The sequence below is a fragment of the Anabas testudineus genome, chromosome 18 (genome assembly GCF_900324465.2).
Source record: "Anabas testudineus chromosome 18, fAnaTes1.2, whole genome shotgun sequence".
Classification (NCBI taxonomy): domain Eukaryota; kingdom Metazoa; phylum Chordata; class Actinopteri; order Anabantiformes; family Anabantidae; genus Anabas; species Anabas testudineus.
The window spans coordinates 11,711,825-11,738,621 of NC_046627.1; the positions used below are offsets into that span (position 1 = coordinate 11,711,825).

Here is a 26,797-nt window from a genome sequence, read left to right on the forward strand (position 1 = left end):
GAGACATTGTGATCCTGAGTAAGAAGGATTTACTTGCTGTGTAAAATAAATGTTTGTTATTTAAATGAATCCATCATAACATATTTGTACTTGGACTTGTTCATAGCCTTGATTGATTCATTTTTCTTTTCATTTGTAACAGGTAAGGTTAGAAGAACACCATGGCAGCAATCAGAGGTTGAAGCTGATGCAGTTCATGCACTCTTGCATTGTGCCTGCCAAGACAGATTGTGAGAGGTGCCTAAGGTCTGATCCAGAGGCTCTCAAGAACCGAACCTGGCAGAATGTGACATTTTATGTTCACAACAGCCTACAAAAAAAAGTGTTGTCTAAATATTAAATATATAGACTGGATGTGTAGGTTTGTTTCCAAAAAACAATTTTGCACAATTTGGGTCTGGTCTACTGTTATTGTAGCAATTTCATTGGCAGCTGCTCGATTAAAATGTTCAGTTGAGCAATTAAGTTTGATTTCTTGGTTATTGAAAACATTTAATTTAAGAGAAGACATTTGTAAATATGAAGGTAACTTCAATGTTATGCTTTCTAAAATAACACATGTGCACACAACTGTCTACACATCCATTTAATGAAATGACCCACCCTACACAAACCTACTGTGCATGTTTAGGTCACATGTGTTCACCTATTCTTGTTTAAAATGTTTTGAAACCTTTTAAAGCATAGGTGAGTGGTCAGTGCAATAATCTGAGCACTAATACTTATTAGGTCCCCAGAAGTCAAATTAAGAATTGTGTGAACTATGCAAATTATATGTAAAATAGGTTCCCGATTATGCAAATTCAGTGGTTTTCCGGATGTCCCCAGAAAACATGTTTAGAACATCTGACATCAGAAAAGATTAGAATTGTGAGAATTCGAAGGCGTGTATGAGCTCTCTGTGTAAAGGCAAATTTACCTGATTTTTTTCAGACCTCTAGCTCTTTTAGAAAGGGTAGTCCCCACAAGTCATGGTTAAAAAGTTCGTCCCCTAAAAGCATGAAAACCCGTATGTGTGTGTGTGTGTGTGTGTGTGTGTGTGTGATGCAGTGTAAAGCACGTTGAGTACCAGTTAGGTCGAAAAGCACTACATAAGTGAAGAATATTTGGCTCAGTGGGTAGATCATCTGCTTTGAATGCAGAAGGTTCGGGGTTCAAAGCCCGTCAGAGACACCAGGTGTGTCCTTGAGCGAGACACTCCACACTAGCTCCCCGGGCGCAGTATGTAGCTGCCCACTGCTCCCCCCAGGGGGATGGGTTAAATGCAGAGGACAAATTTCGTCTGTAACATGTAAATGTGACAAATAAAAGCGTTTCTTCTTCTCTATTTACCATTTATATCTGTATTGTTTTCATGTTTGGTTTTGTAGTAAATAACATGTATAATTATCAGTCCTCTAAAACCTTAACAGATACAGTCATAGATACAAATTCTGACAGTGACACAAAGTTTTTGTTTCACTAACTTTTCTGATTCAGAAGTTTTGGGATTAAAACAGGCTAATAAAAAAATAAAATACAGAACATATAATATTAAAAGACAGAGTGGACATTTATATAAAACAGCTGTTGCAAAGTAACTTTGTTATTTGTTTCTTTCTTCTACTATTAGTTTAATGTTCTTCTCTGTACTTTAAAGTAACAAACTTTCAAACTATGTTATTTATAAACATTTTCCTCCACATCAGTGACTTTAGTTCAGAATCAGCAGAAATCAGATGATGAAGGAGCTTCATGTTCAAAGTGTTAGTGTTAGTTTGAAGTCATTGACCTTAATAAGAGAACAGGTCTCTCATCTTGTCTTTGTCTTCTCTCTGCTCTCAGGTGAATCAACTAAAGACTGAAGTTCAGAAGCTCAAAGAGGAGAAACAGAGGAGTGAGGATCAGAGACAGCAGCTGGAAAAGAAGCTGGAGACCAAAAAACAAGAGGTTCATGATTTACTGACGTTCAGTCTCTAGTTTTTAAAATCTGATGAGTGTTAATTAGATTTAACAACAAACATAAACCACCTTTCCACTGTTCCAAAGAGGAACAGTGGGAGAAGCTGCTGCTGACTTGACTCTCTCTCTTGCTGATGGAGGCTCAGATGAAATACCTGGATGTACTGAAGGAGCTGGATCAGCTGTCAGTGTCACGTGGTTCTAGCTTCAACACCTCCTGATAAAGTCCATCCTAAACAGTGAGGAACAGAATCCTCTGGTTCAGGACCAGGTTTTCTCTCCCAGTGACAGGAGTGAAGTCCTGACTCTTCACCTGCTCACAGCTCACTGCAGACAGAGAAACTAAACTAAAAAAAAGCTTTTATTGTACTCAAATATTTGAGTAGACATTACAGCTCAGTGGGAATTTATCTGAAAAACCTCCATGTCAGTTTTAACTCATTCAAGATAATAAGAGAGCAGGTCTCCAATAAAATTAAAGTAAATACTGCGAAGAAAAGAAGATTCTGACGAGTGAATTTAAATTATTGGTCAGCTAAGAAGAAGAATGGGACCAGAGAAATATTGAAAAAGCCCCAAAATGAACTGAAGAAGAAGAACGAGGAGCTTGACCAGACTAAGAGACAAATAAACATGGAGACCAGATTTTCATCAGAAGATGGATGATAACATCTCAGATGTGGGGGGAGTGAGAAGAAGAAGACAAAGTGGATTAGTACCTTCCAGGTCCTCACTGACTGAACACAACCCTCATTAGTATAGAATTAGTATAGTTATATAAATCTTTAGGCAGATTTGGTTTCTGTGTCTTGCGGGGCTGTGGACATCTTTACATTTATATACAGGTCCTTTGTCACTTGGTATTGGTTGCACAATCTCCCTGTGGGGTTTTCAGACCAATCAGGGTTGAATTTATCCAAACATGGTACTTGATTCCAAGATAAAGTCTTCAACCATGAGAAAATATATAAAATATAGATTTTAACATGTTTCTCCTCATCTCTTTTACCTCCAACTCCAGACTGAGAATCAGGGCAAAAAGGAAGCTGAGACCTTGCAGGATCTGCTGGAGAAGATGATCACAAAGGTTCATTATTTATCCAAAAATTCTGTTCAGTCTTTTTCATCTACTATGTACAACATTAATTTGTTATTAAGAGTTTGAAATTCTTAAAACCTTTTTTTTTTTTTTTTTTCAGATTTTTAAAGTTGGCTTTAAAAAAACTAACAAAGAAAACAAAAGCAAAGCAAAATAACTACTGCTCCTTAAAATATATGCAATATGAAAACATTTTCTTAACCATGAAATACTGTTCTTATTTATCTTATTATTATCTTATTAATGTTCAATTTATAGAAATGAAAGATTAAAAAAAGGTACAGTACAACCAATTCAGAAATGAGAATACACTTGAGAATAAATGTTTATCTGTCCTGTCATTTAGATAAAAAGTGTTAAAATGTCTTTCTTCATTTCTCCTTCTTCTCAGTTTAAAAAGCAGCTCTGGGCTGAGGTACTAAAGAGGATGAATGAAACGGAGACCATGAATAATCCGCCAGAGAACACAAACATAGAGGTTTGATCTTTTGATCCTAATCAGTTCTTTCTGTCATTTCGCTCTTTATCATCTGTATTTAGATTTGTTGATGAGACAAAGACACAGAAGCTATGAGACAACAAGTAACTACTTTTTTTCAGACAAAACATGACAATTGCTGTAGCGCAAAAATATTAATGAATCATAATCATAATAATTAAATAAATTAATCTGAAAAACACACAATTAATTTTGAATTATTATTTTTTTCTTTATCGCTCCCTCCTTACCGTTTGGTAAAGCAGCTCCTGGCTGATGCAGGTGACGAGAATGGATCAGCGAAATTGAAGCAGCTGCTGGGGAAGACAATCACAGAGGTTCATATATTCATCCAAATCAGTTTTCACTTTATTGTCATTTTTTTGTCTTTTGACAAACTATAACAGATTTAAATGTTACTTTTAAACAGAGAGGAAACAAATCTATTAATAGTCCAGTGAGAGTATTGATGTGTCCTAGAAATTATGTTTGATCTGAATTAACAGCAGCAGTGTTTTGTTTTTTCTGTGAAATAGAATAGCTGTTAAGATTTTGTTTAGAGCCAAAGTATTTTCAAACTAAACTACTACTAAGGGATTATTGTACTAAGAAGTATGTACTAGTAAGACGATTAGGGAAAATTTGTGTTTTAATTAAAAAATATTTATTTCAGGAAAAATCAAGAAACAAACTAATGATTCATTATGAGTGATTAGAAAAAGTCCAATCAGAAACTTTTCCAGAGCTCTGTTCAATGCTGGAAACATCAAGAGGTTTTCTCTCTGTGTTAGTGTGTTACATTGTCCAACACTGAGCAGCTAGTTTGGTATTTAACATCCAATAATAGTTGGAACTGTTTCCCTCCCAGATTTAGTGATTCCAGTCAGTCTAATAGTGTCTGAATGATAGAGCCAGAGGGAGCAGGAACCAAACAGTTCAGAGACACTTGATGTGTTTATTGGATCAAATTATTCAGAGTCAATTCAGATTCAAACTGATGTTGTATGAAGAGAATTAGAAACACAACTTACAACCAATGAGAAATGATCATTCACTTAGAATAAATGCTGTGTCTACATCTATTGATAATGAATTGTTTCTCTTCATCTCTCCGACCTCTCAGGTATTAAAGCTGCTCCAGGAGAACCTCGGGGACAGTGAGGAAGTAAAGACCTTGAAGGAGCTACTGGAGATGATCACAGAGGTTCATCTATTTATCCAAAACAGTTTTCTCTCTCTTGTCTTTTTTTTACATTTGAAACCAAAACTAAGTTATAGATCAGAACACAGACTAGAAGTAATTGTCACAGTTAAATAGAGAAGTAACAATCTAGCCACAGGGGGTGCAAGCCAGTGACTTCTGTGCCGGTCCCAAGCCCGGATAAATAGAGAGGGTTGCGTCAGGAAGGGCATCCGGCGTAAAAATTGGCAAAATAACAATGCAAATCATCTTGGCTAAAAGGAAGTAGGATGTAGAAAGGACTGAGGAAAGTAGACAGGAGTACAAGGAAGTGCAGCGTAGAGTGAAGAGGGAGGTGGCAAAGGCCAAACAGAAAGCTTACGATGAGCTGTATGACAGGTTAGACACAAAGGAAGGAGAGAAGGACTTGTACAGGCTAGCCAGACAGAGAGATAGAGATGGGAAGGATGTGCAACAGGTAAGGGTGATTAAGGACAGAGATGGAAAGGTGCTAACAACCCAGGAGAGTGTGCAGAAAGGATGGAAGGAGTATTTTGAGGAGCTGATGAATGAGGAAAATGACAGGGAAAGAAGGGAGGAGGATGTGGATGTTGTGGAGCAGGAAATAGAAGAGATTGGAAAGGATGAGGTTAGGAAGGCTCTGAAAAGGATGAAGAGTGGAAAGGGTGTTGGTCCTGATGACATACCTGTGACTATAGAGGAATAAAGTTGATGAGCCACACAATGAAGCTGTGGGAAAGAGAAGTGGAAGCCAGGCTTAGGAAGAAGGTGGAGATTTGTGAGCAGCAGTATGGTTTCATGCCCCGTAAGAGAACCACTGATGCTGTTTTTGCTTTGAGACTATTGATGGAAAAGTACAGAGATGGTCAGAAGGAGCTGCATTGTGTCTTTGTGGATTTAGAGAAGGCGTATGACAGGGTGCCGAGGGAGGAGCTGTGGTACTGTATGAGGTCGTCGGGAGTGGCGGAGAAGTACGTCAGAGTAGTTCAGGACATGTATGAGAGAAGTATGACGGTGGTGAGATGTGCTGTAAGTCAGACAGAGGAGTTCAAGGTGGAGGTGGGACTACACCAAGGATCAGCTTTGAGTCCCTTCTTGTTTGCTATGTTGATGGACAGGCTGACAGATGAGGTCAGACAGGAATCTCCCTGGACAATGATGTTTGCGGATGACATTGTGATTTGCAGTGAGAGTGGAGAGCAGGTGGAGGAACAGCTAGAGAGGTGGAGGTTTGCTCTGGAAAGAAGAGGCATGAAGGTCAGTCGTAGTAAGACAGAATACATGTGTCTGAACGAGAGGGATCAAGGTAGAAATGTTAGGTTACAGGGGGCTGAGGTGAAGAAGGTGCAGGAGTTTAAGTACTTTGGGTCAACAGTTCAGTGTGATGGAGAGTGTGGAAAAGAGGTGAAGAGGCGAGTGCAGGCAGGTTGGAGCGGGTGGAGGAAAGTATCAAGTCAAGAAGCTTTATTGTCATTCCAACCACATACAGTATAGCTGAAGCAGTACATAGTGAAATGAGACAACGTTTCTCCAGAACCATGGTGCTACATAAGACATTAACAAGACAGAACATGGGGCTGAGGACTGCTAAGTAGTCCTAGCCACATAAAGTGCATCCTGTGCAACCTAGTGCAAACAGTGCAATAACACAAAGAAAAAGTGCAGACAGACATTTGAAGACAGTGCAAAAACAGAACACAAAACACAAAAACAGCAGCGACCAGAAGAGGAAATGTACAATTTGCATCTGAGGTACTATAAAAACAATGGTGGAAATTATGCGCAAGAACAGCAAGTTGAACATGTCAAAACCAGTGTGTGTGTGTGTGTGTGTGTGTGTGTGTGTGTGTGTGTGTGTATGTGTGTGCTCAGTTCAGTTTTTTGTGTGTGTTGAGGAGCCTGATGGCTTGAGGGAAGAAACTGTTCAACAGTCTGGTTGTGAGGGCCTGAATGCTCCGGAACCTCTTCCCTGATGGCAGAAGTGTGAAGATTGGGTGTGAGGGGTGGGTGGGGTCATCCACAATGCAGGTAGCTTTGCGGATGCAGCGTGTTGTGTAAATGTCCGTGATGGAGGGGAGAGAGACTCCAATGATCTTCTCAGCTGTTCTCACTGTCCGCTGTAGGGCCTTGCGATCCGAAACGGTGCAGTTCCCGAACCAGGAGTGTTGTGTGACAGAAGAGTGTCAGCAAGACTCAAAGGAAAGGTCTACAAGACAGTGGTGAGACCAGCTCTGCTCTATGGGTTAGAGACGGTAGCAGTGAGAAAGAGACAAGAGGCTGAGATGGAGGTAGCAGAGATGAAGATGTTGAGGTTCTCCTTAGGAGTGACCAGGTTAGACAGAATAAGGAACGAGTACATCAGAGGGACGGCTCACGTTGCTTGATGATTCTGGTTTATTTTAATCAAAGAAACATTTTCTGTTGTAGAGGAAGTGAAAAATTTTCATTGATTGTGACTCTAAAATCCTCTTTTTGAACTTCCTCAAGTTACCAATTAAACAAAAGTCAAAGAATCTCTGGAGTGTTGCTGCCGTTTTCCAGCTAAAAATCTGAAATATCACATTTCCTCTTGGATTGATTTGATACAAATCATCAACTAGTATATTTAATTAATACAAATCTGATCTGAGTAAACAGAAATTAAACCCAATTAAACCCAACTATGTGAACATTTCAAATATGTCCAAACATTGTACTTGACTCCAAAACAAAGTCTTCACCCATTAAAATATAATTACAGTTTAAATTCCTACTAAGTTGTTGTTAAATGCGAAATTATCATTTATTATCATGTAATGTGTGTGATGTGAAAGTGGTAAAATTTGTGGTTCAGTAGTTTTTTGTAACTCAAAACAATTTGTCATTCAGCACCTCTTTCTTCTTTCTTCATGAAAAAGAAGTTAGTCTTTTCCTGGACTTGACTAAATACATAAAAAAACACAAAGATCAGGTGAGTTCAGTCAGTGAGAAGCTGGAAAATATTAATTCACTTTGTCTTCTCTCACTCCCCCCTCATCTGAGATGGTATCTTCCAGTTTCTGATTGGCTGAACACACCTGATGCCTTAATGCTGGGAACATGAAGAGGTTTTCTCTCTGCGTTAGTGTGTTACATTGTCCAACACTGAACAGTTTCTCTCCCATATTTAGTGATTCCAGTCAGTCTAATAGAGATATTGATAATGAATTATTTCTCTTCAAACCTCTTCCTCCCAGTTAGAAAAGCTGCTCCAGCAGAAACAAGGGGACTGTGAGGAATTAAAGACCTTTAAGGAGCTGCTGGTAAATATCACAGGGTTCATTCATTTCATTTTCTCTCTTCTTGTTTTCGTATCTTTTGAAACCAGAATGATTAAAACAGACTGGAGGTAATGTTAAACAGAAATGAAACGAAGCTAATAATCATCCAGTGAGAGTATCTTTGTCTCCTAAAAATGTTTTATATGTTTTTTGAATTATTTTTCTTTAAAATAGAATAGCTTTTTAGCTGTTTACATTTTGTTCAGAGTTAAAGTATTTTTAAACTGAACTATTACTGAGTATTATACTAGAAGGTAAAATTATGCCAAAATTGTGGTATAGCTAAAAAATCTAGACACAAACTAATCAGTAAAAAAAAAAAAAAAACACAGCTTCTGTCTTAGGAACAGAGGAGGATGAAGACAGAGCTGGGAAACAAGATCATAGATGTTCAACTTTTTATCCAAATCATTGATCTGTTTGTCATTTTCCTTTTTTATTTTCTGCATAAAACATTGGTTTCCTTGGTGAAAGTGGTTTACTAAATTGGGTTAGATAAATTAGAGACTAATATAAATTGTTTGCACATTTTCTACTTTGGGTGGTTTTATCTATTATTGTCCAGTGACAGAAATTACATTCAGATATCAGTACTGCCACTGCTATCACCAAAGCTTTTGCTTTTTTTTATAATACTATCAGCTTAATTTATCACACAACTATAAAAATAAATAAATAAAACTAACACAAACACACTTTAATTTCATGTTGAAGAGAATTTGAAACATAACTTACAACCAATGAGAAATAATCAACCACCTACTGATAATGAATTATTTATCTGCTACCTCCCAGTTGGAAAACCTGCTCCAGGATGAAGACTGGGACAGTGAGGAAGTAAAGAACTTGAAGCAGCTGCTGGTGAAAATCCCAGAGGTTCATCTTTTCATTCAAACCAGTTTTAAAGTCAAAGTATTTTCAAACTAAACTACTACTAAGTCAGTATTATACTAGGAAGGAAGATTAGGGAAAAGAAAAAATAAAACTCTGGACAGGAACACATTCACTGTGGCATCATTTCAATAAGCTTTTGCAATATAACAACGTTTATTCCCGTCCATAGTTGCATCAATTTTAGATCTTGTGTTGATGATGACTCTTAACTAGTTGCTTAGTTCAACCCAGATGGCGACTATTTGTGTGTAAAGCACTTAAAATTCTGTGTTGCTGCCAAATGATTCCAAAGATTAATGTTTAACATATTACATCTAAGGAAAGTCTTCATTGTTTTGCTACACCTCTCATGCTACTGCTGAAGTATTCATTAGTAAATTTAACATAAAACACTATTTCTCAGAAGTCATGACGTCAAAGGTTATGGCAATTCACATCAGTAGTCATCTCCCTTTTTATCATCTGCCTAAAATGAGGCAGTGTTGGGGGTAAAAGGAGAAGAGGTGTGAATTTTAATAAGGATTTATTGTAAAATTAGATGTTGCAATTGTTTAACTGGAGGAGAAATAGTTTTTATGATATGATTTGAACTCAAGCAGAGTTGTCATGCATTCTGTTACATGCAGCTTTGTTTAGATTGTGTTTAAGTGATCAGAAAAACAAAATAATGAGAACTGGGAAGAGTTGGGGACGAAGTGCAACTAGCTGGATGAAGGCAGCAGAAGAATATGGTTGGTGCAGCATCAGCAAGGAGATGAGACAGATTTGGTTCCTTCAGTGGATGCAAGAGATGGTCACCACTCACAAGTTAGATAATAAATCTAAACACACAAAAAATATCAACAAATATAACAACTATCTGAGAAAGAGACAAAGTAGACAGGCCTTTTAAATGATTCCTTCACAGATGGAATCACATATTTACTAGTTGTCATAGGGACAGACAGGAGGAGAAAAAAAAGTGCTAGGGAAGGAATATCAAAGTAATAGCAGAAAAACAAAAGAAAGTAACCAGATCAGACCAGGTCATAGGGCTGAACTGTGACACACTAAATTGTTTCATACAGCATATTTCAGATGGTATCATTAGCTACAGGCTGCATTATTTCTATTACCCAGTGCAGACATGTTTCAGGTGAAATTCAAAACTCAATCACACCTGTGACTGTTGAACAACTGAAATTGAACAGAATGTAAGTTTTTACAGAGTGTGTTGTTGATTTTTTTTTTTAAACCTTAGGAGTCGCAGGAAAACACAACCACCGAACATACTGGAATAAAGAGGGACAGGTCACCGTGACACACTCCAAACTGAAGATGTCCAACATGAACTCATAACACAGACAAATATCAATTCTGATAAACAAACATCCATGAAAGTTACTGCCTATTTGGCCAATGGTGCTCTGTAAAATTGTGTGTTTTAATTTTATGACATTACTTTAATTATAATAATCCTACAGATCTGACAATAAATGATGGACTGAACATCAGACACAGCACAACTCACATAATGTTTTGTAGACACATGACTTCACTGCAGATTTAAATAATGTTGACTTCTATGTGTTCTTGGGTGATATTGAACTATTTACATATGTTCTCTCAAATGTTTTAAATAGGCTGGTTTATTTTCTTTTATATGTCTACAATCTCCACTATTCAATCTCAGTTGAGTTGAAATTAAAATGTGAGGATAAAGTTCACTTTACTTCAAATGGAAACTTTTTTTACAGTTTTATGGAGTTTTATTTCAGAATTCAATGTAAACTTTGCTTTTGGGGTGCTTTATGAACTACTACCTTATCTGACATTGATAAATATTCTCTGGGCAGTTTTGAGCTCCCCTTAAAACACTGTTACCACTGCCCTACTAAAAATAATGTGGGTTTAATCTATCTCTTTAAAAATAACATTTAAAATGTATATAATATAATCTTAATTTTTGTGTAATATGGGCAAAGTATGTAAGGATTAACAGTACAATAGGCTTTGTTTAAAATGTTTATATGCATATGATATTCAAATGAAACACTGTCAATATTCACAAATACAAATCTCCAGTTCACTAGAAAATGGCCTCTGCTCTTTGTGATAGATCAGAATATATGAAAGATTTCATCTGTAGCAAAGATTCACTTACGTCGCTTTTCCAGCACATTTCCACTATTACTCAGATCAGTTTGTTTGGGTGTCACTGTGATGAAGATACAGAATTTAACTACATGTAATAAGTCACAGTTACTGAAGAAAACCATGGTATAATTTTGACAGCACAGGAAACAGCTGAAAACGTGACGTATAGGTTCAGAAACTTATGATAAAGGTTGGTAATGATAATTTTAAAATTCAGTTACTTTACAAATAAGATGATGTTGCGAAAGAAACTTTTTTAACAGTTTTGTCATCATGTGGAATTTCTTTTTTTGTTTCTCCAGTTTTCATACGACAGTTCAGTGAAATCTTTAAAGTACTCTGTATTTTTCCCAGTGATGGATAATAAAATGTTAAGACTGATTTAACCACTTCTTTTTTTTTATCTATCGTGCAATGAGCACTGTGCTCCCCCAGAGTGAATAGCAGCGAGAGTATGTAGAGGAAGTAGTAGGAGGAGGAAGTAAAGTTTAGGTGTCAACAGACAGGTGGAGCTTGATTGTGACAAGCTGTAAACCAAGTTCAAGTCAAACTCAGTGGTTTACAGACTTACAGTCCTTGCAGTCTGTGGAAAACACCGACACATCATGACACAGGTACGTCGCCCTCCTGATATATATTTAGATTTGACATGTTTCATTAATCCTCTGATTTAAACACTTTATCTCCTTTGATAGGAATAAAATAATAAAAGTCCTTCTGCATTAAGTCTCCAACTATAGCTGAGAACGGAGTGGTGAGTAAAATGTGAATCATTTAGGTCTGCTGGAAAAGAGTCTTAACACCTGTTAGCTGGTTTTCTGTTCATTTTATAAATTGTTACATAATAATTACCTTTATTATCAAAAGTAAAAGTAGGATTTTGTTAAATGGACATGTTTTATTATTTTTCTAAAGAGGTTTTACCAGTGATTTACAGCACAACCAGTGTTTCTCATGGTTAACATTTCCTCAAACTATTAATATTTTTGAGAGATTTAGAGTTTTGGAGATAGAAATATGTGAGATTTGAAAGATGTTTTTAAACATTGTAACTGTAGGTTCATGCATTTCAAAACTCAGTTCATGAGATTTTCATAAGTTTGGTAATTTTCAAAATATCATTAAAGTTATACGTTTTGTTCCACTGATATCTTTGTTTTTTTTTATCCTCAGCACCAGATGCTGTTGCCTCACCTGTCATAATTTTAAGTTTAGCAGGGATTGATGGGGCTAAGGGTGGGGTGGTTTTACAGTGTGAGTCTAAAGGCTGGTATCCAGAGCCTGAGCTGTTGTGGCTGGACACTGAGGGAAAGATCCTCTCTGCTGGACCTACAGAGACAGTCAGAGGTCCTGATGACCTCTATACTGTCAGCAGCAGAGTGACTGTGGAGAAGAGACACAGCAACAACATCACCTGTAGAGTCCAACAGATCAACATCAACCAGATCAGAGACACAGATACATGTTCCAAGTAAACATAAGTTGTTATTTGTACAACGGTCTAATTGTTTTAGTTTCTGTAGTTTATGTCTGATATTATATAAACTTGCTGTGATTGTGTTTTTCCTCATTTCAGATTATTTCTTTGACATCCAGACCAGAGTTTCTTCTTATGCTCTTGCTGATACAGTTGCTGTCTCTGTTAGTTTGGCTGTTTGCATCCTGTTTATTCTTTTACTTGTCTTCTTTTTATGGAAGATGAACATCATAACGAGTAAGTCATAAAATAACCGCAGTATTTGACAATGTCAAGTATTTCTGATTAAAGTTTAATGGGATCAGTTCAAATGGAAAGAGTGAATTGTCCTTATTGTATATGTTACTGTGATGACTACAAATGTAGTGTCATGTCCCTTTTTATTTCAAAACAAACAGTTTTTAGACATAACTATTCAAGATGTGATAAAAATTGGTAAATAGTTTTCTAATCTTTACACAGAGTCCAAGATTTGTCGGTGGAAGGAAAGTGATGGAGGAGAAAAGAAGAACCAGAAAACTAAGGAAGTAAAAGAGAGAGAGCAGCTCATGATAAATAAAACAGAGCAAATGGAGGTTAACAACAAGGGAAACACTAAAATTAAGATTAAACATAAGTAATGAAGTAGCTGGTTGTTTTCAAAGACAGGTTTTAATCATCATATTTGAAATGAATGAGGGGCTAAAACATTAGAACCACCTCTTGATATAATTCACCCCAGTACGACTCTAGCACCAACTATGAGCTCAGTAATAAACATATAGTTTAATTATCACCATTCAGACAGTTTCAACAAAAACATTTTAGGATCATATTAGATTTCACAGTTGTTTCTAATAAAGTGAGTTTATGTTGACAAGTTGAATTATTACATAGAGCTGATCATCTGTAGCTGTTGTGGAGCATTAATTCTAATATACAGTGATGATAAAACATGTTCCTCATATTGTTTCATATTTTCTCTTTATTTGACTCTGAAGTCCAGCAGTTCAATGTTAACATTCATCTTTCTACTTGAACTTTAACAAAAACTATTAAGATTTCTAGTCTGTGAAGGACTCAGTAAATCTACAAAATGATTCTTTAATTAAAGAACACGTCTCTCTTAATTTCTGTCTTTCATAAGTCTGGAACAAGTGGAGCTGCTCCAGCTGGGTCCTCCACCTCTGAGGTAAGTGATGATGGTAAAATCAAATGTAGAAACTTAGGATTCAAGTAGAAGACCAGAGACAACAGAAGGTTCATGGTTTGGTACAATATTTACTTTTCAAAGTCTGATGAGTGTTAATTAGATTTAACAACAAACATAAACCACATGAAGTGTAAAGATATTTTCATTATATTTCACCTCAAACACTAAGATGAAGAATCAGCTGGAGAACAAGTTCACAGAGATTGATCTTTAGATCATTTATCTGTCATTTCTCTCTTTATCTTCTGAATAAAACATGTAAATTTATTAAAGAGACCAAGTCACAGCAGCCATGACAAGAAACCTGAAACATAAAACGACCAAACTATCAGTTCAACTACAATTGTTGTGTGACTGTAGAATAAGAAATTATAATAATAATAATAATTGGCTGAACACACCTGATCCAGGTAATGAGCAGTAGATAGTTGGGGAACCAGCAGGACAGCAGCAGTGAGGACCAGGGTTGTCTCCCACTGCTTTAAACCAACAGGAGACTGAGAAATAGATCACCTCCATTAATACATAACAAAACATTTTTGGATTATTCTTCAATGCTGAGAGTAAATCATGCCACAATAAATAACTGTTGTTGAGCCTGAATTCAAGTGTCACTGATGAAAAATCTGAAAATCTGAATCTACTGTGTTGTCATCTCTACATGCCTCTGTCTGTTAGATGTAGACATCTGACAGGAGGTTTTGTGACACCAGCTCTGATTCAAACACAGTGTAACATGTGTAAAGTAAAAACCTAGAAGCAGGGTGTGTAACTCTTTGTTGATTAGTCCAACATCAATAAAAACTGTGGTTTCTGTGTTGTCTCTGTCTCAGGAACAGAGTGACAACTCTAAAAACAATGCCAACACATATAGTAAAGAGACTGTGGATTCCCCAACAAGCAATAGTCAGGTAACGTTGTTGAGTGGATGAATACTGTATAAGTACTACATCAACATGTACAGTATGTGTTTTATCTGTGTATTACTAAGTGTGTTTGGATCTATCCCACGTTGGTCTTTACGTTATTTCACAGCACTAAGACTCCGCTCACTGTGATATACAGAGATAAGCTGATATATTTTATATATGCAGGACAGTCAAGGTCTCTCTATTCAAACATTTAATATATATAATAGTAAACATTATGCTATAATAATATTACCTATTATTATATATATCAAGCAACAAGAGTGCAGGTAGAAATTGGATCATCTGCATCATTATCCTCCTTAAAAACAATTACCTCTAAATAAAATAAGGAAAGTGAAAGTTGTGCAACATGTTTTGACTGGATGAAGTTGAGGTTTTGCACAATCAGAGCTACAGTATGAGATGCTGATTATAGCTCAAGATTTACTCAGAACTAAACCCAGAAGGAAATAGTTTTGCCTCATTAAAGCAACACAAATACACAGTAACATCAAAACGGAACAGTTAATATACTTACAGAAAATGTGAGGTGAATGAAAATGGCTTAGTATTTTTAATCTAGGGTGTAATGACAACAATTATAAGAAATCAATCCTCAGTTCCCCCACCCCTTACAGAGGGGGGAGGAAGATTGATGGCCACAGGTAGAAAGGACCTCCTGTGGAGCTCTTCTCACCTGACCTGCTGAGATAGTTAGGGTGGTGGCTGAGTCGTGTGGGGGAGGGACTGAGGAGCAGGTTGTGGACTAGAGGAGGCTCTGAGGCTCAGCCTGGAATCGAAAATTATTCAATTTGTCCGCTCGGTTCACAGTCCACAAAGAAACTCATGTAGTCAGTGATGCAGTCTGTCAGTCCATCATTGTCCTCACCGTGAGGTTCATAGAGAGTCTTCTAATCTGTCTTTTCAAAGCAACCCTGCAGGGCAGAGTGTGCCCCCTCTGTACACCTCTATATGGTTTTAATGGTGGCAGGCTGCCTCTGAACCAAAGGTGTGTGTTGTAGGAGGCGATGTACCAGGTTGTGATCTGACTTTCCCAGAGGGGGGGAGGGCAGTGGAGCTGTAGGCATCTTTAATATTAGCATACAACAGGTCCAATGTCCTCTCCCCCCTGGTGGGAAAACTTACAAACAGGGTAAAGGTCAGAAGTGTCTTGGTGAGGGTGGCATGATTAAAGCTGTGATCAGTGAAGACTACAACAGGTAAAAGGGATGGACCTGACAAACACTTCAAAGTGCTGGAGCACAAACAGCAGCGACAAAGTTTCCTGCTCAGTGAACGAGTATCAGCGTAGACGTTACCCCATCTGCATCTTCCTGCAGTAGTACAGTGTCAGCTCTGATATTACTGGCATCAATTTCCGCTTTAAAACTTTTAGTTCAGTTTAGACAGCTTACTGCTTGTTCTGAAATGAATGAATGACTTACACCCAATCCTGCTGAGCTCCACAGACACTGAACACATGCACCAAACAGTGAGCAAACATATATCAGATGGCACATTTTATTCACTTTAGGCTGAATTATTTGTTACTCAGTGCTAAAACTGAATTAGAGAACATAACTACATTTTTAAATAGTACCAACATGTGATTGATCAGGGTTTATTCTAGTAACCGTAGCCTCTGGATGTTTGTAATACGTTTTCCAAGCTTATGATAAACCACTTATAGGACAAAACTAATCTGATCATTTCCAACAGGTTGTCACCACAGATCCCAACAATCAGTCAACAACCAATCAACAACCAAACGAATCACCTGGGAACGATTTGTCACCATCAGTAGCAAATAACAACCATGAACAATTTATATATGTTCTCTGAAATGTGGTAAAAATACTGCTTTAAATATGTGTGTTTATATTTTTTTATATGTCTAAAATCTACACTATTCAAATGAAAATTAAATGTAAGAATAAAGTTCATTATACTTAAAATGGAAACTTTTATGACTTAGTTTCATAAAGTTTTATTTCAGAATCTAAACTGAATGTAAACTTTACTTTTGGGGTGCTTGTCAGTTTTCTTGAATGTTATTGAATAAATCAATTTCAATGACAACTTTCTTATACACATTTTATAAAATAAAATGTAAAACAAATGTATGTGATTTAGTCACTTGGTTAATGATCAAAAGATGTTTGTGAGATGAAAATTCAGAAGTTCACTTTTAATTTGATGCTGTTTACATCTTTGTATATTAAACAACACAGTAGAGAACCCCTTTTGTATCAGATGTCCAAAATGATCTTAAACCAAAAGTCGTCAGTGTCAAAAACAAGTTGAGTTTGACTTGTTGTTCAAATACTGGAACATCTGTGTGTACATGTACATACATATGTATATGTATATACGGCACATGTATATAAAGGTGCTAAAAAGTATATAGCCTATCAGACTGTCACTGTGCCTCATGTAGCAGACAATGGTGCAGGTGCAAAATCAGCAGGTCACCTGAGGGAGGGAGAAAACCAGGAAATCAGTGGCAGACAGGCAGGAGGAGCTGGAATCATGACAGAAAGAGCTGCATGCGGCTCCTGAGCTGTGGGTTGCCAACCCAGATATAGTGTCCAGATAATTTTTAACCTTCCTGTCGTGTTCGGGTCAAATCAGACCGATTTACAACTTAAAACACTCATAAATATTGTTTTTTAAATCTGATTGCCTCAAGACCTTATGATATCCTCCACACTATGCACTTGAACATATAAAATTGATGATCACCTCTTTCATTGAATTTTGCGTGTTTTAATCAACCTTGTTACATCTGTGGTGTTCCCGGTCAAAAGTGACCGCCATAGGAAATTAATGGGTTTCCAGATTATATTGATCCTTCAGACAGAAAACATCTCCATAAACACCACCCCAACTCACTCACTAACGTACTCACTCACTCACTCATCAGACTGAACAATGTCTTTTGCGGGTACTCATCTCTTTCAAGCGCTTATGTGTCGATCCTCCCACGTGAACCAACTTCCTGATGAAACAATGTACCATATCTTCACACAGACTATACAGGTGTCTGTTATGTGAACCACACCTTCCAGACTAATCAATGTATCATCTTCACACAGACCCATATATATATGTTCATGTTTGCCTTGTACTCCTTTTAGTCTGATCCCAATAAGTAGGCCACTGACCAAGCGGTTCTCTGACAAAGAGGTTCTGGTTCAGGTTTTTGGACATGATTAAAAGGACACAGAAATTGAACCAGAAAAAGAGAAGGATGTCTCGGAAGTGGAAGACAACACAGATTTTGATCCTGACCAGTTTGAACTGACCAGTCAACAGATGGAGAGGGAGAGGCACCTGAAGAACAGGAGACATTCCAGTCCAAGAGTGGACACTTGAAATGGTCTTCATCCCCCCAGGACAGAGGAAGTAAAGTGAGCGTGGAAAACATCATAAAGATGATGCCAGGGCAACCACAGTATGAGACATCTCGTGTGGATGACATCAAGTCCAGCTTCCAACACTTTTTCCCATTGTCCATTGAGGGAAATATACTGGAGATGACAAACCTGGAGGGGAAACCTGTGTTTGGGGACACCTGGAGGGAAATGGACCTGGTACACCTCCAAGCCAACATAGGTCTGTTGATTTTGGCAGGAGTATACCACCCACACAATGAGGCTACAAAAAGTCTGTGGGTTGCAGAGTCTGGCAGGCCTATATTCCAGGCAACTATGTCTTAACAGCAGTTTCATGTCCTTTCAAGAATTATTCGATACGACACGTCCGCTGGCGAAATGACAAACTGGCTGCCATCAGGAACATTTGGGACAGGTGGGTGGAGTGCATACCAGAGAAATATGGAATAAAGATCTGGGCAGCATGTAAAACCAGGAGCACCCATGCCTGGAATATGCAAGTATACATGGGGAAACCCAGTACAGGAAGGGCTGAAAAAACCAGGGCATGCGTGTTGTGCTGGACATGACAACCGGTCTCCAAGGGCATAATATAACATGTGACAACTTCTTTACATCATATACTGTTGGTCAGGAGCTGCTGAAAAGGAAGCTCACCATGGTAGAGACAGTGAGAAAGAACAAGCCTGAACTTCCCCCTGCACTGGTATCGACCAGAAGAAGAGACCGACTCATCAAAATTAGCTTTCACTGACTGACACCCATGTCATATGTTCCCAAAAAGAATATAAATTTAATCCTGATGAGCACGCTCACATTATTTTCACTGCAGTTATTTTATGTCTAATTCTATAAATTCATGTTAAACGCTACTAGGAGACATTTTTCACAGCTAAACAATGTTGAATAAAAATTTGGTGGTAAAAAATGTTTTTTGTGCTAATTTAAGAGCACTTAAAACAGACCGGTCAATTTTGACCGGGAACACTAAAGTAAGGGGCGGGAGATGAACACGAGGGAATTGTTGTGATGTTATTATAACTGAAACTGTAGCTTTTAGTGTCTACATATTAGTTTTATATATTTGTAATAATTGTTTTTTCCTTTGGTGAAGCCATGTTTCTGACTTTATTTACAGACTTATTTGTGTGTGGGTAGACCTTAGTGGGAAGTTGAGAAGTCAACACCAGCCCCCCCGTCTAGTCAGACAGATTAGCTGTGCTGACTATTTTACAACCTCCCAGTGGACATTCAAGTTTCTTCCTGTTTTTATTATGATGAGACAAGACAAAATTTTTTCCCCAGATAAAATACATAAAAAATAAAATGAATTAAATTGTAAAATGTCAATGTTTTGAAACAGTGGAGAAATAATATTGATTTACATTTTTTTTATGTTTTTGTAGCTATAAATATTTGGTATTGACCCTCACATGCTGTTCAGAATCTATGTCTTCACAGTATAGTCTGGGTCACTTTTGACCTTGTTTATTAGTAAATTATGAACTAGAGATTTGTTAAAGAATTCCAAAAATAGTTTATATGTCATTAATAAATGTTCTCTGGGCAGTTTTAAGCACTCTAAAAATAACATTTTAAAATTAATATAATATAATCTTCAGCTGGAAACATGACATGAGGTCATTTAACACCATCTCTATGTGGTTGAGGTAGATTTTTTTATATCTCTGAACTTGGAAGATAGTCACAGTATGGTGGGGAGCATCACAATATGGGGTTGATCTGCGAGAGTGGTGAGTAAAATGTGAATCCTTTAGGTCTGCTGGAAAAGAGTCTTCACAACTGTTAGCTGGTTTTCTGTTGATGGTTCATTTTAAAAATTATTACATGATAATTACCTTTTTTTATCAAAAGTAAAAGTAGGATTTTGTTAAATGGACAGACTGTTTTATTATTTTTTTAAAGATAAGTCTGTTGTCAAAGATGTGGTACATAAATTCAGAGCAAAGGGGAAAGGGATCTCTCTATATGAATTTATCAATACAATATAAATGTATGTTAAAATTAGTTATTATTATTTTAAATATTATTATTTATATATTATTGTATTATATTATTATTGTTTTAAAAATGTTTTGGGTTTCGTTTCCTTTCTGCTGGGCAGACACAAACTGACCTGAATTATGATACAGTATTATACAGAATTAAATTGTCACTGGTTGTTACCACAGCTGTAACTGGTTAAAAAAAACCTGCTGTGGATGTTGCTGCCAAGACTTTGGAGTGGACGAGGTCTGACCTGAACTGTATATTTGTCTTTGCGTGGCGTGCTGTTCAAGACATCTTCAATGTAAAAAATAAATAAAATATAGGAAGAACATCTTTGTTCACTGATGAACTGAAACACGGAAACATTTCACTGAACCTCTCCAAAGTGAAACCTGCTGATTATGTTCCAGACAACAATGAAGAATCTCTTGTTGAACCAGTTGTTGGTAGGTATATAGATACTCTATGTGAACGCAGTATAGTTTGGTCTTGTCATTACAGTGAAAACATTTGATAGGATTGTCAGTATGCAAGGATTAATACAATAGGTATTTATTTAAAATGTTTCCATGCATATAATAATCAAATAAAACATTGTTCAAATTCACAAATGCAATTTCAACACAAATCTCCAATTCATTAAAAAACAGCTCTGCTCTTTGTGATAGAAAAGAATAAATGGAAGATTTCATCTGTAGCAAAGATTCACTTACTTAGTTTTTCCAGCACATTTCCACCAGTACTCAGATCAATTTGTTGTTTGGGTCTCACTGTGATGAAGATACAGAATTTAACTACATATAATAAGTCACAGTTACTGAAGAAAACATGGTACATTGTTGAAAAGCACAGGGAACAGCTGAGGAAGCGATGTTTAGGTTCAGAAACATATGATAAAGGTTGATAATATTTTTAAAGTTCAGTTGTTTTAAAAATAAGATGTGTAATGTATTTATTTTCAGTTTTCAAACAACAGTTCACTTATATTTTTAAGTACTGTGTATTTTTCCCAGTGATAGATAATGAAATGTTGAGTCTGATTCAATCACTTCTTAGCTATGCACTCTCTCAGGAATGAATAGCAGAGCGAGTATGTAGTGGAAGTAACTTACTAGGAGCAGAAAGTAAAGTTCAGTTGTGAACAGACAGGAAGAGCCTGATTGTGACAAGTTGTAGGCAAGTTCAAGTCAAACTCAGTGGTTTACAGACTTACAGTCCGTACAGTGTGTGGCAAGGATCGACACATCATGACACAGGTACGTCATCCTCCTGACATACATTTAGATATGTTTCATGAATCATCTGATTTAAAACACTTTACCACCTTTAACCCAGAATAAAAATCTTTCTGCATTAAGTCTCTCACCATAGCTGAGAACAGAGTGGTGAGTAAAATGTGAATCCTTTAGGTCTGCTGGAAAAGACTCTTCACACCTTTTAGCTGGTTTTCTGTTGATGGTTCATTTTATAAATTATTACATAACAATTACCTTTATTGTCAAAAGTGAAAGTAGGATTTTGTTAAATGGACATGTTTTATTATTTCTCTAATAATTAGACTGTTGCAAGTGAATGCTTTCACAGATGTGGCACATCAATTCAGAGCAAAGGGGATCTGTCCATATGAATATATCAATACAATATAAATGTATGTTAAAATTATTTATGTTGTATTATACAGAATTAAACTGTCTCTGGTTGTAACCACAGCTGTAACTGGCTTGACCCTATATTTGTCTTTGCGTGGCGTGCTGAACATAATAAATCCATAAAATATAGGAAGAACATCCTTCGCTGAAACAAGAAAACATTTCACTATACCTCCCAAGTGTAACCTGCTGATTATGTTCCTGATAACAGTGAAAAATCTCTTGTTGAACTGGTTTTTATTAGGTATATACAGTATGTGTACACAGTACAGTTTGGTCTTGTGTTTGCTGTATGAGGTGAAAACATTTGACAGGATTGTCACACATTTTAATCAGATATACATTTGATACCACATTGTGAATTTTAAAACATGCCCAGAATACTTATAAGCATATATATCAGCTCTTACTTCAATTAATTTGATTTATAAATCACCAAATCCCAACAAAAGTCACCTTAATGAACTTTACAATGCAAGATAACATTTTACCCTTTTTTTTCTACATGGTGATAAACTATAATCTTCACCAAGGTTAACAATATCAACAAAGATTTCTAAATCTAACAATCGTGATCTTTCATGTCTCTATTAAACACATACATTAAACAAAGTGATGGTGGATGACATAAATGGGACTATTTTTTAGCAACAGGTTTAACCACCTTTGACAGCAGCAACCTCAAGCGAACACTTCCTATAGATGTGGATTGACTCGGAAAAACAAGATGTTAAAAAGGTTTATTACAGAAAGGAACGCAATACTAATGTGAAGGGATCCAGAAGCTTCAAAGCGGATAAGGGGTGGTTTCGGGTGTGGGCGAAGGTCTAAGAGACACAGTCAGCCCGAGTCACACAGAAGAATATTGATGTTATAAGAAGAGTAGATGACCTGAATGAGTAGGCAATGATGTCACAATCCAACATGGCCGGTGCAGTTTAGAGAGCTGAAAGAAAGAGGTGAAAATAGTCCTGTGGCAGAGAAATGCCTAATGGCTGGTTACAGGAGCAAGCAAAGTCAGAAGTACCACATCAAATAATCAGATATTCACAATCCAAATATCCAAGTAAGACAGTCAGGGGTCAAACACAGAAAAGGTTGTTCCAAGAGGTGGTCTACAGGGTCGATCCAAAAGCAAAGTATAGCAGACTGTAGATTTTCTCTGTGTACGACATCAGACCAAGAGGCAGAGCAGGGCACAAGGGGGTGATTGACACAAGAATGGATCAGATAAAGGGGGGAAAGGCAGGTCGAGAAGGAGAGTAATTCAGGTGAGAGGGATACACTCGCGGTTCCAGAGGTTTGGGCTGAAACAGATCCAGGTTGTGGGAAATGTGAGTCCTATCCTGGGAGACAGAGCAAGGATCAATGCAGTTCAGAGAGGAAAACACCCACAGTACCAGAGGTTGGCAGAGGCTGGTCAGGACAGAAGGCAGGTCCAAGGAGGGGGAGTCCAGCATAAACAGGTTCTAGGTCAGGCAGTAGTCATAACAGAAGATAAGTCTGAATGTTATTGCTGGAAAGTTTCGTTCTCTGGTTCATGTGAAACTATCTGGCAACTAGGAGACTGACAGACCTGCTAATAAAGAGATTGTGGAGTGGCGTATTTGACACCAACCCTAAAACTATTTGTATCCATAAACGTCATCCTCTGCTTCATTTCCAGAACTCCTGTCTTCTGTTCCTTCGATCTCCACTGAGACCTCTCAGAGTTTTGGTTTTCTATCTTCTCCTAAGCTCCTGTAGAGGTAAGTACACACATTCAGTATTTTAAAATGTCACAAGAAGATACCTACAAAATTATCATTGTTATATTTTAGTAACCAATGAGTTTATTTGTTCTTTAAATAGTTACTGTCATCAAAAACTGAATAAATTATGTTGAGCTCTGTGACATCAGGTGGATAAAATCTCTTCTTTATCTGGAATCAAACCACAAACAAGTAAATTGGCTCATTATGACTTTCTGAGCATGAACATGAAAATTTAAAATGAACCACTAAGAGCTCTGTTAAAGGACATGTTCAATAAATGTGGTTGAAAGTCCAAATTAGTATAAAAGAGACATATTTTATTGTAAAATGTTACAAAGCTGAACAAGTAAAACATTTTTCTTCAAGTATTAATAAATGTTGTATCTCTTTCCAGGTGAACCTGAGTTAATTGGTTCAACTCAACCAATAGTGGCCAGAGTTGGTGATGACGTCATGTTACCATGTCACTTTGAACCTGTGATGGATGCTGTTAAGATGACTCTGGAGTGGTCGAAGTCTGACCTGAATAATGTAATTGTGTACGTGTGGCGTTCAGGTCAGGAGTATGTAAAAGAAAAATATCCATCGTACACAGGAAGAACATCACTGTTCACTGATGAACTGAAACATGGAAACATTTCACTGAAACTCTCTGAAGTGAAATTGTCTGATAAAGGAACGTACAAGTGCTTCATTCCTAAACTCAACAAACAAACTTTAGTTGAACTTGTTGTTGGTAAGTGGACAAACTGTTTCTAGTATGTGTGTATTTTGGTATCAACAGTTTCTGTCACTGATGTTAGGAGCTGAACTTTATAATAACTGTTTTACATCAGTGTCAGTGTTCTAGCTTTATTTAATAAAACAATGCAGGATATGAAAATATGAATTATCTGAAATATTTTTTTATAATTAGTAGTAACGCAGTTTGTCTCATTTCAAATATCGGATCAAATTCCTTTATTACTTGTTAGTATTTTGGTTATTTATTATTTTGAAATGAACATATAAATAATTGTTTTACATTTTTATTTTTCTCAGCACCAGATGCTGCTGCTTCACCCGTCATCAGTTTAGCAGGGATTGATGGAGATAAGGGTGGAGTGATTTTAAAGTGTGAGTCTAAAGGCTGGTATCCAGAGCCTGAGCTGTTGTGGCTGGACGCTGACAGAAAGATCCTCTCTGCTGGACCTACAGAGACAGTCAGAGGTCCTGATGACCTCTATACTGTCAGCAGCAGAGTGACTGTGGAGAAGAGACACAGCAACAACATCAACTGTAGAGTGCAACAGAGCAAAATCAACCAGATCAGAGAGACACAGATACATGTTCCAGGTAAACATGAGTTTTTATTTGTACAATACGCTAATTGTTTTAGTTTCTGTAATTTAAGTCTGATTTTATTTAAATTTGAGATTGTTATCTTTTCCTCATTTCAGATGATTTCTTTATCTTCCAGTCTGGTTCCTCTGCTGCCACAGTTGCTGTCTCTGTTAGTTTGGCTGTTTGCCTCCTGTTTATTCTTTTACTTGTCTTCTTTTTATGGAAGATGAAAATTACAATGAGTAAGTCATAAAATAATTGCAGTATTTGACAATGTCAAGTATTTCTGATTGAAGTTTAATGGGGTTAGTTGCAGTCGAAAGAATGAATGATCTCGATGCATTTTCTTTTTTTTTATTTTAGATGTTGATATGCTGAGGACAAATGTAGTGCCATGTCCCTTTTTATTTCAAATTATATATTTTTTAGACATAACTTTTCAAAGTGTTATGAAAATTGGTAAGTAGTTTACCTTTACATTTCAATCTTTACACAGAGTCCAAGATTTGTCAGAGGAAGAATAGTGTTGGAGGAGAAAAGAAGAACCAGAAGACCGAAGAAGAGAAAGAGAGAGAGCAGCTCATGACAAATGATACAGAGCAAATGGAGGTTAGCAACAAGTGAAACACTAAAATGAAGATAAAACATAAGTAATGAAGGAGCACGTTGTTTTCAAAGACAGGTTTTAATCATCCTATTTAAAATGAATGAAGGACCAAAACATTAGAACCACCTCTTCATATAATTCACCCCAGTACGACTCCAGCACCAACTATGATCTCAGTAATAAACATATAGTTTAATTATCACCTTTCAGACAGTTTCAACAAAAACATTTTAGGATCATATTAGATTTGACACTTGTTCCTAATAAAGTGAGTTTATCTTTAGCTGATCATCATCATTAATTCTAATATACAGTGATGATAAAACATGTTCCTCATATTGTTTCAGATTTTCTTTTTATTCCCAGTTTGACTCTGAAGTCCAGTAGTTTTATGCTGACGTTCATCTTTCTACTTTAACTTTAACAAAAACTACCAAGATTTCTAGTCTGTGAAGGACTCAGTAAATCTACAAAATTATTCTTTCATTAAGGAACACGTCTCTCTTTATTTCTGTCTTTCATCAGTCTGGAACAAGTGGAACTGCTCCAGCTGGGTCCTCCACCTCTGTGGTAAGTGATCATGGAAAAATCAAATGCAGAAACTTAGATAGAAAACAGATGTTCAGTAAAAAAAAACTTCCACACATAGAACTGTGCAGCACTGAACAACAGATTTAGATGAACTAACTAGTAGAATTATTCCCTTTGAATTTTCTTCTCTCAACAATGATTAGTTTCAAATTTTAAATATCAAGACATGGCTCAGGAACAAGTAAAAATCAGATCCAGAACCACAGAAGTCCACTAAATGTGTAACAACCACTGTGAATCAGTTTGCAGAAAGGAACATAGTATTTGTTCATACTCTACATTAACATGTGCAGTATTTTGTGAAAGTATTAGTTTTGTAGAAGAATCTAAACTTTGATCCTCATACATGGATGTAGTTTGTAGAACACAGACAACATGTTGTGTAAAAGCACAACGAGGCGAGGAGCCAAAAGCACGATGTCGGCAGGCTGGAGTAGTGAACAGAGTTTTAATCACAGGTCGCAACACATGGGCAGGCACAGACTAGGAGACAGATGAAACTAAACTAATGACAAAGGAACTAAAGAAGTAAGTAATTAGTTAATGAGACTGGGAGACGGGAGAGGTCTCCTCAGCAGAGACAACGGACTAACAGGGAGGCCGGGGAGTGAAGTGGCATTTGTAGTGATGGGGTGGAGCTAAACAGGTGAGGGAACCAATGAGGGTTGATATGCTGTGATGAGATGGAGGCAGGAACATGCAGGAGGAGGGTAGTATCTGAAAAAGAAAGGGGACCATAAATTAAAGTGCTTACACAGAGGAGATGTGCAAAAACTATGACAAAAAAGTAATGTCAGGTATTTGTTTTGAAATAAAAACCTGTAATATGCATATAAAGAG

The 26,797-nt window shown here is 36.9% G+C and overlaps 1 protein-coding gene and 1 long non-coding RNA gene across 2 annotated transcripts in view; both read left to right on the forward strand.

The window, feature by feature from the left end:
* Positions 1–26,797, forward strand: part of LOC113168332 (trichohyalin-like) — a 287,283-nt gene that overhangs the window by 147,333 nt on the left and 113,153 nt on the right. The gene's annotated exons all lie outside the window — the stretch shown is intronic.
* On the forward strand, positions 3,782–11,349 carry LOC113168566. The gene is made up of 5 exons (XR_003299456.1): positions 3,782–3,856; positions 4,642–4,722; positions 7,935–8,000; positions 8,814–8,894; positions 10,153–11,349. It is a non-coding gene; the product is annotated as an uncharacterized LOC113168566 (long non-coding RNA).